This window comes from Trichomycterus rosablanca, chromosome 4 (assembly GCF_030014385.1).
Source record: "Trichomycterus rosablanca isolate fTriRos1 chromosome 4, fTriRos1.hap1, whole genome shotgun sequence".
NCBI lineage: Eukaryota > Metazoa > Chordata > Actinopteri > Siluriformes > Trichomycteridae > Trichomycterus > Trichomycterus rosablanca.
In genome coordinates, this window is record NC_085991.1 from 31455663 (window position 1) to 31467064 (window position 11402).

The 11402-nt window shown below is 38.4% G+C and overlaps 1 long non-coding RNA gene across 2 annotated transcripts; it reads right to left on the reverse strand.

Annotated features, from left to right (window-relative positions):
- Positions 1-292: 292 nt before the first annotated feature.
- On the reverse strand, positions 293-1992 carry LOC134311563 (uncharacterized). Of its 2 annotated transcripts, none has more exons than XR_010011445.1 (4): positions 1753-1992; positions 1575-1671; positions 1421-1495; positions 293-685 (listed from the first exon to the last, which is right to left on the reverse strand). It is a non-coding gene; the product is annotated as an uncharacterized LOC134311563 (long non-coding RNA). The 2 variants fall into 2 exon arrangements; XR_010011446.1 differs by lacking the exon at positions 293-685 and adding an exon at positions 1092-1328.
- Between the last annotated feature and the right edge of the window lie 9410 nt (positions 1993-11402).

Genomic DNA, 11402 nt, shown 5'->3' on the forward strand with positions numbered 1-11402 from the left:
TTCGACAGCCCTAATATATATATATATATATATATATATATATATATAAATATATATATATATATATATATATATATATATATATATATATATATATATATATATATATATATTTGTGATAGATGGCGGAAACCCGGAAGGTACTTTCGACAACGCCACCCCCGGGGGGTATAGGCCCCCGAGGGGAAAAGAGTTTATAATTACAAACGCCCCAAATTGATCACGGTTTCCAAAGTTCACAAGATACCCGCCCAATAGCAAACAAGTCCGTGCAATCAAGACAGAGACAGGGTTCTATTTCTAATCGTATACATATTTATTTACTTTCAAGCGTATTCACAATATATTCTTAAATCTTTTGTTAAAATGGTTACACCCAACCACACACACATATACTCACTTATTTACACACTACTGCGGGTATGGTTAGAGGTAAGCCCACCAGAATAACACGTCAACATACCAAACATACAGAACAAACACCAATACTAGAAAATCAAAATAATAAAAGAAGAAAGGCAAGAGAGGGCTTACCAGCAGGAGGACCGTACTTACGGAGTGGGTTGAAAGGACCACACGTGATCTACACTGCACTGTACACCCAAGTGACGCTACACTACCATAAAGGTGAACTCTGGATACCCACCACCACTGGGTTGGCCCCCACTACTGATCGTCCCCAATCCTGCCAAAGAGAAAGAGAAAAGAAAACAGAAAATATGATTAACACTATACAGTACCCGCCGGGAATAGCTGAGCCCACGGGACCAGCAGTAGAGCAATTTACAAAACAGTGACAGCACACACACACACGGTAAGCTATACACCCCAAGCAAATATCACATCCCCAAGAGGGCACAGCAAGGCACCAGTACCAACCCAGCAAGTCGTGAGGAACAAAGGTGAGGCCCACACAGGCCCTGAAAACCCAACCACTGCCCCACAGAATGTATATAGAAATCAAAAAGAAAATCAACCAAAGAAATCATAACCCAGAAAATAACTAAATAAATCAATCATCAAACAAAAAAAAATAAAATAAACCAAATCACAAAAACAACCTACTCGATAACGAGTGGTTAATACCCACTTACCACCCCACACACCCTCACACATACACTAATTAAAGTTAACCCACACACGCTGCTGTTTGAAATGGCGGCACACGGCCCCTCCCAGTGGGATGCCGCCACAATCCAAAACAAGCAACAGCGTGGAAATATACTATAATAAAAGCACAATGAAAGCAGAACAACAGCCGGAGTGGAGCCCGACGATGCAAAGCTGGTTATAAATCCAATAGAGGAAAGATGAGAGCACCTGGCAGCCTGCAAGGAAACGAATATTTCCACATTAGCTGAGCCCATCAATAGTTACTCTTACTCATAGTAGCAGCAATATTAACAGTGGCACTACTTACCTAAAGTCCAATATTAATGTACACCAAACCCGAATACCCAGCTGGTCTCGGAGACAAAAGTCACGAGTATGGATCCTACGTGAAAGGGGGAAACATTAGCCGCGAAGCAATCCAAAACCATGCTAAACAAATACGTTGCCGGGCAACCACATACCAGAACGCGGGGAGAAAGCGAACTGAATAAACCACTGCAAAACACAGATAGAGCCCAAAGGAGCCACTTCAGAACGCAGGCCACCGAACGAAATTCCCTGAGAACAATGCAAGAAGCTAGCATTAGCAAATGGCAGCTAGCTTGCATTTCAACGCCAAAAAGAAGCAAATTAACGTACCTCCAGAGAGAAACGTGAAAATACCAACCGTTGCCTCCACAAAAGGATCGCTCGCGAACGAGCAATAACAGCAAAACCAATCCTGATGGCCAGGCGGAACTGCGTGAAACAGCCCGAGCTTGCTCCACTGGTCGTGTCCGCACCGTGAATTTAAAGACTATCGCTAACGCCGAACAACGAGCCAGCGTAATGACGTAACCAACGATGCGACACGGCTGCAGCACACTTAAAGGTACCGGAGCACCACCACATATATATATATATATATACACAGTGGTACCTTGTAACTCGACATCCTCCATACTCAAAATCTTTAAACATTTGCTCGAGACATTTGTACCCTCAAACTCGACTTTTCCCTTAACCTTGACGTGCAACTGCCTCTTTGTTCTGGGCTTGAGCATTGCAGTAAAACGTCATCAGATTGCAAAATGTGAGACAAATATGCATTTCTGTGGAATAACTGTCAAATTGACTCTAAAAGCATCCATATGTTTAGCTGTATTTTCTCTTGTTTCACAGATCAATCATCTCCACGATTAGGAAGCACAAGGAAACAACAAAGAAGTAAAGTTAAAGTGCAGGTTTTATTGTATTATATTTTATATTAGAAGTGTTTTTTAATCCTGTTTTAAGAAAATAAAAAAACTAAATATATCTGATGAGACAGGAAGATTAATGAGGTTGTGTAATTACTTGCTCAAAGAAAAAGACAAAAGGTTACAATTCTGAGGAAATTCTCTTTCACCCACCAAGGTGGAGATTCAGGATAAACAACTAAACCAGTCAAGCATCAGAGTACTCTATATATATGCTATATATATATATATATATATTAGGGCTGTCACATGATTAAAAGGAGGTGGTGTTATTGTTATGGCTGATCGGTGTACATACACTAACATACACAAAAACTCATTCACAATCAACACAGTCTTGTTCCCTGGGTTCTGACAACTCATACTAGTGACTATATTACTTGCATCTTTGCACAATATTGCATTGTTTTTGCACCTTATTCTACCTGCTGCTATATAAACCCTACGCTGCTAACTGGATATCAGAATACGTTTTTATTAGGGCTGTCGAAGTTAACGCGATAATAATAACGCGTTCCAGTGTTGCCAGATTGCGCGGTTATCCGCCAAATATGGCGGATTTTGTTGGAAAACAATTTAATAGCATTTAAATAACACTTCTGTTTAAAAGAAAATATTCAGTTTTAAGAAGCACCAGCATTGCAGAAGGCTATTAAAAGTAAAGTCAATTTTCATTGCTGATTTGGCTTAAGTGTTGGTCAGACTGTATCATATTCTTGAAATGATAAAGTATTGCAAAGGAATATCTTTGAAATTCTTCCTCATAATGTTAAGGTTGCTATATTTTGGCTTTTCACTTGTCAGGGAAAATTAAGAGAGAAAAAAGCTTATTATTATCATGCAAGTGATATAGATCATTACGTGATCTGCGTATCACGTTACCACTGTGTGTTGTACGTCAATGAGCTGATATGTGTATCAGGTGACCAGCGGGTAACGGCGTGTTATGTTTAAGTGTGATGCTCCAAGTTGTGGATTAAGCAATAAAGACAACTCGTTCTCCACATAACTAGTGTCATTTGTATTTCGTGGTTAAGTACAAAACATAACAATGTGGGTCTTCGTGATGTAATTCTACATGGCACTTACTGCCTGTATAGGTAAATGAGTTAGTGACCACATAAGAAAGGTATCAGTTTCTGTGCCACCCCTGTGTGAGCAATGGTCTCAGTCTGGCCACCCCTGTGAAAATTGTCTGGCTCCGCCACTGCGCACTTACTCTTTTACTCTTAATGAGAGATGCCGTGCACGGTCAAGTCTCAACATGAACTACGGATGATTCGCAGGGCCAAATAGAATTTGCGTTAACGGCACTATTTTTCGTTAATGCGTTATCGCGTTAACTTCAACAGCTACTACCTGGAGATATGGAATATTACAAGACCTTCAACAAATAGGACTTAAAGGCAGACTTCCAATCTTCATAAAAAACTTTCTAAAGGACAGACATTTCAAAGTCCGAGTCAACAACACTTTCTCTAAAGAACACATCCAAGAGACGGGAGTCCCCCAAGGATGCATTCTTTCTGTAACTCTCTTCAACCTCAAAATTAGCAAAATTGCAAAGGAAATACAACCTTACATCTTCTGCAGTCTATATGTGGATGATCTATGCATAGGCTACAGGAATCAGGACATGGCAACAATAGAACACAAACTTCAACCCTGCATCAATAAAATACACAAATGGTTAAACACAAATGGCTTTAAAGTATCTAAAAGCAAAACAACTTGAATCCACTTCTGCCAGAACAGAAAACTACACCCAGATCCAAAACTTTTCTTAGACGGAGAACCCATAAAGATAACAGAAACTGTACAATACCTGGGCCTAACACTAGACCACAAACTGACCTTCATTCCTCACATCAAAGCACTAAGAGAGAAGTCTTTCAAAAAACTAAGAATACTAAAAGTACTATCCAGTACTAAATGGGGAGCAGATCATGCTACACTTCTACGAATATACAGAACTCTAATCAGAACAAAACTGGATTATGGATGCTTTATATATGGATCAGCCAGAAAATCATACACCAAGTGCCTTAACACAATACACCACCTAGGGATCAGAATTGCCCTAGGAGCATACCGCACCTCTCCCATCCAAAGCCTATACATAGAAGCACAAGAGCCCTCACTGGAACTCAGAAAACTTAAACTAGCATTGCAATATACAGTCAGAACCATGAGCAACCCAAGAAACCCAGTAAATAGAACCATACACCTACCTCGTCCTCCAACTCGATACAACAGACAAAATAAAATACAACCATTTGGGACTCGAATCAAACCATATCTTGAGGACTTAAAGCTAAATTCAAATATAATGGCCCAGAGCCCCAACAATACCATACCTCCGTGGAAAATCAGAAAACCAAACATCATATTTGATCTTGCTGAAAAGAAGAAAGGAACTACACACCCAAACATATACATCAATGATTTTCTTAAAATTAAAGAAAAATACCCACTCCACCTTGCAATCTATACAGATGGATCCAAAACTACTGACCAGACCATAGCAGCCATATATGCAAACTGATATACAAACAAAGACAAACTGCCCCAACAATACTCAAGTTACAGTGCAGAAGCCCACGCCATACTTATGGCATTAAAATACGCTGAAAAAGAACAAAAGCAAAAAATACTAATTTGCACAGACTCTAAATCATGCCTCAAAGCACTACAATCATACACATCAGACCATCCTATCATTAATAACATACAATGGACAATCAGCATTCTAACTGAGCAAGAATATGACATACAACTATGCTGGATACCAGGACACAGTGGAATTACAGGAAATGAAAAAGCAGACCAAGTAGCTAGAGGAAAAACAAGACAAAATACAATGAACATAAAAATCCCATCAACCGACTTAAAAGCATCAATAAATCTCTACATCAAAAGAAAATGGCAAAATGAATGGAACGCCCAGCACACTAATAAACTATATGAAATACACCCAAATGTTAACTCCAAGCCAAGAATCCACCAGGGACGACGCATAGACCAGGTCATATACACGAGTTGCCGAATCGGCCACTCCAGAATAACCCACCAACATCTGATGAAAGGAGAAAACACCCCAACCTGTGAAACCTGCCAAACACCTATATCAATAAAACACATCTTGATAGAATGCCCAAAATACACTAAAGAAAGAGAACAAGCACACATGCCAGAAACCATCAAAGAGACTCTCACACACGACAACACAAGAAGACTTTTAACATACCTTGCAAAAATTAAAATAAAAATGAACATATAACATGGACCAAAATATGAAGACAGATACATAATACCTATTACTGCCATTAAATGACACCAATGTGTTAAACATGGCGTTAAAACCTAAATAAATAAATAACTTCAACAGCTTGTACCCTTAAAGTCAACGTTTTGTTCAATGTTTGTGCGAATATGAGACAAATCTGCATTTGTGTGGAATTATCATCAAATTCACTCTGAAAGCTCCACATGTATCTGTGTTTATCCGTATTTTTCTCCTGTTTCACTTTTAAATTAGTTTTTTAGCTCAGGGTTCTGAGAAATTGTAAGAATCAGCTTTCCCAAAAGAGTCAAATTGCTTATTGTTAAAAAAAAGAAGCTTGATGTGACTTAATGTTTTAAAAGAATGACACAGAAACACTAAAGCTCTCTTAATTATTGCTGCTCATACGTTTTCTCCACTAATAAAATTTCTCACTGTTTTTTTTAATTACAATAAGTCACATTAAGCTTTGTGCACCATTACACTCCACAGGAAATAACAGCACAGCAGCGCAAAAGCTAATGTGCCGCTTCTCATGTCACTGGCAGGTGGAGGTATATCTGATGAGACAGGAAGATGAACAAGATTACCTAATTATTTGCTCACAAATTCTGAGGAAATTCTCTTTTACAGAACAAGATGGAGATTCAGGATAGACAACTAAACCAAAAAATTTATATATATATATATATATATATATATATATATACAGTGGTACCTTGTAACTCGACATCCTCCATACTCACAATCTTTAAACATTTGTTCGAGACATTTGTATCCTCAAACTCGACTTTTCCCTTAAACTTGACGTGCAACTGCCTCTTTGTTCAGCACTTGGCTTGAGAATTGCAGTAAAACGTCATCAGATTGCAATATGTGAGACAAATTTGCATTTCTGTGGAATAACTGTCAAATTGACTCTAAAAGCATCCATATGTTTAGCAGTATTTTCTCTTGTTTCACAGATCAAGCATCTCCACGATTAGGAAGCACAAGGAAACAACAAAGAAGTAAAGTTAAAGTGCAGGTTTTATTGTATTAGTTTGTTAATTACTGTTTTTCAATTGTATTTCAGTGTTTTTTATATTAGAAGTTTTTTAATCCTGTTTTGAGAAAATAAAAAAAACTAAATATATCTGATAAGACAGGAAGATTAAGGAGGTTGTGTAATTACTTGCTCAAAGAAAAAGGTTACAATTCTGAGGAAATTCTCTTTCACCCACCAAGGTGGAGATTCAGGATAAACAACTAAACCAGTCAAGCATAAGAGTACTCTATATACAACCCCTGGCAAAAATTATGGAATCACCACTCTTGGAAGATGTTCTGTCAATTGTTTAATTTTGTAGAAAAAAAATAAATCACAGACATGCCACAAAACTATCATTTTTCAAAATGTCAACCTTCTGGCATTAAGAAACAATAAAAAAAAGAAACAAATATAATAGTTGTGGTCAGTCACAATTGCTTTTTCTAGATCAAGTAGAGGAAAAAAATATGGAATCACTCAAATTTGAGGAAAAAATTATGGAATCACTCTGTAATTTGCAGTTTAAAAACAAAACATCTGCAGCAGATTAGATTTGCTAATTATTCTTCAGTTTAAAAAGAGTGCTTACACCTCGGAGAGCTGTTGCACAAAGCAGATTGTCATGAATCATGGTTCCAACACAAGATATGTCAGTTGAAACAAATGAGAGGATTATAAAACTCCTTCAAGAAGATAAATCATTGTGGAATGTCGCAAAAGATGTTGGTTGTTCCCAGTAAGCTGTGTTTAAAATCTGGACCAAGTACAAACAAAATGGGAAGGTTGTAAAAGGGAAGCATACTCGTAGACCAAGTAAGACATCAAAGCATCAAGATAGAAAACTTAAAGCAATATGTCTTGAAAACAGAAAATGCACAACAAAACAAATGAGAAACAAGTGGCCGGAAAGTGGAGTCAATGTCTGTGACTGAACTGTAAGAAATCACCTAAAAGAAATGGCATTTACATACAGAAAAGCCAAACATAAGCCATCATTAACACCTAAAAAGAAAAGAACAAGGTTAAAGTAGGCTAAAGGAAAGCAATCGTGGACTGTGGGTGACTGGATGAAAGTGATCTTCAGTGATGAATCGCGAATCTGCATTGGGCAAGGTGATGATGCTGGAACTTTTGTTTGGTGTCTGTCCAATGAAATTTATGAAGATAACTGCCTAAAGAAAACATGTTAATTTCCACAGTTGTTGATGATATGGGCCTGCATGTCGGGTAAAGGCACAGGGGAGATGGTCTTCAATAAATACCAAAGTCCACATTGAAATTTTGGATGCTTTTCTTATTCCATCAGTTGAAAGGATGTTTGGTGATGATGACTTCATTTTTCAAGATGATAATGCATCTTGCCATAGGGCAAAGGACGTGAAAACTTTCCTTCAAGAAAACATATAATGTCAATGGCATGGCCTGCAAATAGTCCGGATCTCAATCCATTTGAAAATCTCTGGTGGAAATTGAAGAAAATGGTCAATGACAAGGTTCCAACCTGCAAAGCTGATCTGGCAACAGCAAGAGACAGTTGAAGGCAGATTGATGAAGAATACTGTTTGTCATTAGTTAACTCCATGCCTCAGAGAGTTTAAACCATTATAAAAGCCAGAGGTGGTGCAACAAAGTAATTATGGTGCAGTGTTTTCTAATGATTCCATAATTTTTTCCTCAGATTTGAGTGATTCCATATTTTTTTCCTCTACTTGATCTAAAAAAAAGCAATTGTGACTGACCACAACTATTATATTTGTTTCTTTTTTTATTGTTTCTTAATGCCAGAGGGTTGACAGTTTGAGAAATTATAGTTTTGTGGCATGTCTGTGATTTATTTTTTTTCTACAAAATTAAACAATTGAAAGAACATCTTCCAAGAGTGGTGATTCCATAATTTTTGCCAGGGGTTGTATATGCTATATATATATATATTAGGGCTGTCAAATGATTAAAAGGAGGTGGTGTTATTGTTATGGCTGATCGGTCTACATACACTAACATACACAAAAACTCATTCACAATCAACACAGTCTTGTTCCCTGGGTTCTGACAACTCATACTAGTGACTATATTACTTGCATCTTTGCACAATATTGCAATGTTTTTGCACCTTATTCTCACCTTATTCTACCTGCTGCTATATAAACCCTACGCTGCTAACTGGATATCAGAATACGTTTTTATTAGGGCTGTCGAAGTTAACGCGATAATGATAACGCGTTCCAGTGTTGCCAGATTGCGCGGTTATCCGCCAAATATGGCGGATTTTGTTGGAAAACAATTTAATAGCATTTAAATAACACTTCTGTTTAAAAGAAAATATTCAGTTTTAAGAAGCACCAGCATTGCAGAAGGCTATTAAAAGTAAAGTCAATTTTCATTGCTGATTTGGCTTAAGTGTTGGTCAGTCTGTATCATATTCTTGAAATGATAAAGTATTGCAAAGGAATATCTTTGAAATTCTTCCTCATAATGTTAAGGTTGCTATATTTTGGCTTTTCACTTGTCAGGGAAAATTAAGAGAGAAAAAAGCTTATTATTATCATGCGTGTGATATAGATCATTACGTGATCTGCGTATCACGTTACCACTGTGTGTTGTACGTCAATGAGCTGATATGTGTATCAGGTGACCAGCGGGTAACGGCGTGTTATGTTTAAGTGTGATGCTCCAAGTTGTGGATTAAGCAATAAAGACAACTCGTTCTCCACATAACTAGTGTCATTTGTATTTCGTGGTTAAGTACAAAACATAACTCAACTCAAACTCAAACGAAGCTTTATTGGCATGACAAATAAGGACATTCGTATTGCCAAAGCAAGTTACAGGGAAATATAAACAATAAAAATATTTTTTGTGAGCAAAAAAAGAACAAAAATATACAGAACAGTTACATGTGCAAAAAATATAGAATAGAATAAAATATTAATAAAAACAGTGCAAAATAATAACAATAAAAAGTATAATATTTACAATAATGAGGTAGTAAAACAATCAGTTTGTGCGTGTGTGTGTGTGCTTGTGTGTGCGTGTGTGTGTGTGTGTGTGTGTGTGTGTGTATGGGACATGGTCACCCACTGTCCCTCACCTGGTGGCAGGTGTGTGTATAGAGTGCTGCTAGTGTGCAGCTCTCTCTGTGCTCCCCCAGTAGATGGGGCAGTTTGTCGGGGTCTGGGAGGGAGGTGAAGTTGGGGATGATGTTATTAAATTTAGGGAAGAATTGGGAGCGGACGTGGTGGTACTTGGTACACCGGGTGAGGAAGTGCAGCTCCGTCTCTACTGTACTGAGAGTGCAGTGCTGACACAACCTCTCCTCCCGGGGCAGCCAGGACCGGGTGTGTCGCCCCGTCTCCACGGCCAGGTCGTGTGCGCTCAGTCTGTACCTCGTCAGGGTGTTTCTTAATTTATGGTCGGATACTGTGCTCAGATAATCTGCTGCACTGTAGTGTCTGTTTAGGGTCAAATAGCACTGCATTTTACTTTGAGTTTTAGTTTCAGTTTCCCAATAATTCAGATATTTAGTTCTGAGTTTTTGTGTAATTTGGTTTATTTTAATTGGGTTTGCAGATTTCTTCTGTTCCTGAGTCTTTATTGTGTTAGTGTGTGTTAGTGGTGTGGCGGCGTGTGTTAGTAATGTGTTTGTGTGTGTTATTAGGGTGTCTGTGTGTGTTAGTGGTGTATGGGTGCAGTGACTCAGGACCAGTTGGATTAGGGGACTGGTATGTTTGCTCAGCTCTTGGTGTTTCAGGGCTTTATAATGATAAGTTTGGGGGTCGCTCTCATTTAGATGTTTCCAGAAGTTGATTGCTCTTCTCTGTATGTTTATAATTAGTGGAAATCGGCCTAATTCTGCCCTGCACGCATTGTTCGTGGTGTGTCTGTGCACCTTTAGGATGCTTTTACAGAACTCTGTGTGCAGGGTCTCTAATGGATGTTTGTCCCAATTATGGAATTGATGGTGTGTAAGCGAACCCCAAACTTCACTGCCATATAGAGCAATCGGTTCAATTATTGATTCAAAAATTTTAAGCCAGATTCGAACTGGAATTTCCACGAATGTTTGACGTTTTATGGCGTAGAAGGCCCTGCGAGCTTTTTCTCTCAGTTCATTTACTGCCGGGTTAAAGTTTCCTGTGGAACTGATGTTCAGTCCGAGGTAAGTATAATCTTTAGTGTGCTCAATTTCATGCTGTCCTAATTTATATGTGTGTTTGGTTCCCTGAGATCTGGCTCTTTTCTGGAAGGTCATAATTTTGGTCTTTTTGAGGTTGACTGTCAGGGCCCAGGTCTGACAGTACTGCTGCAGCAGGTCCAGTTTGTGCTGGAGACCCTGGGCGCTGGGGGACAGCAGGACCAGATCATCTGCATATAGCAGGAGTTTAATCTCTGAGTCGTGTAGAGTGAGACCGGGCGTGGCTGAGTGCTCTAACATGGAGGCCAATTCATTAATATAGATGTTAAATAGAGTTGGACTTAAACAGCAGCCCTGTCTCACTCCACGCTCCTGAGAGACGGGATGTGTTCTCTTACTGCCGATTCTTATTCCGCACTGGTTTTCTGTGTACATGGATTTAATAAGATCGTATGTTTTACCCCCTACACCACTCTCCAACATTTTATAAAACAATCCTTCGTGCCAAATGGAATCAAAAGCTTTTTTTAAATCAATAAAACATGCAAATATTTTAGAGTTATTTTGAACTACATATTTTTCGATCAGGGTGTGTAGGGTGTAAAT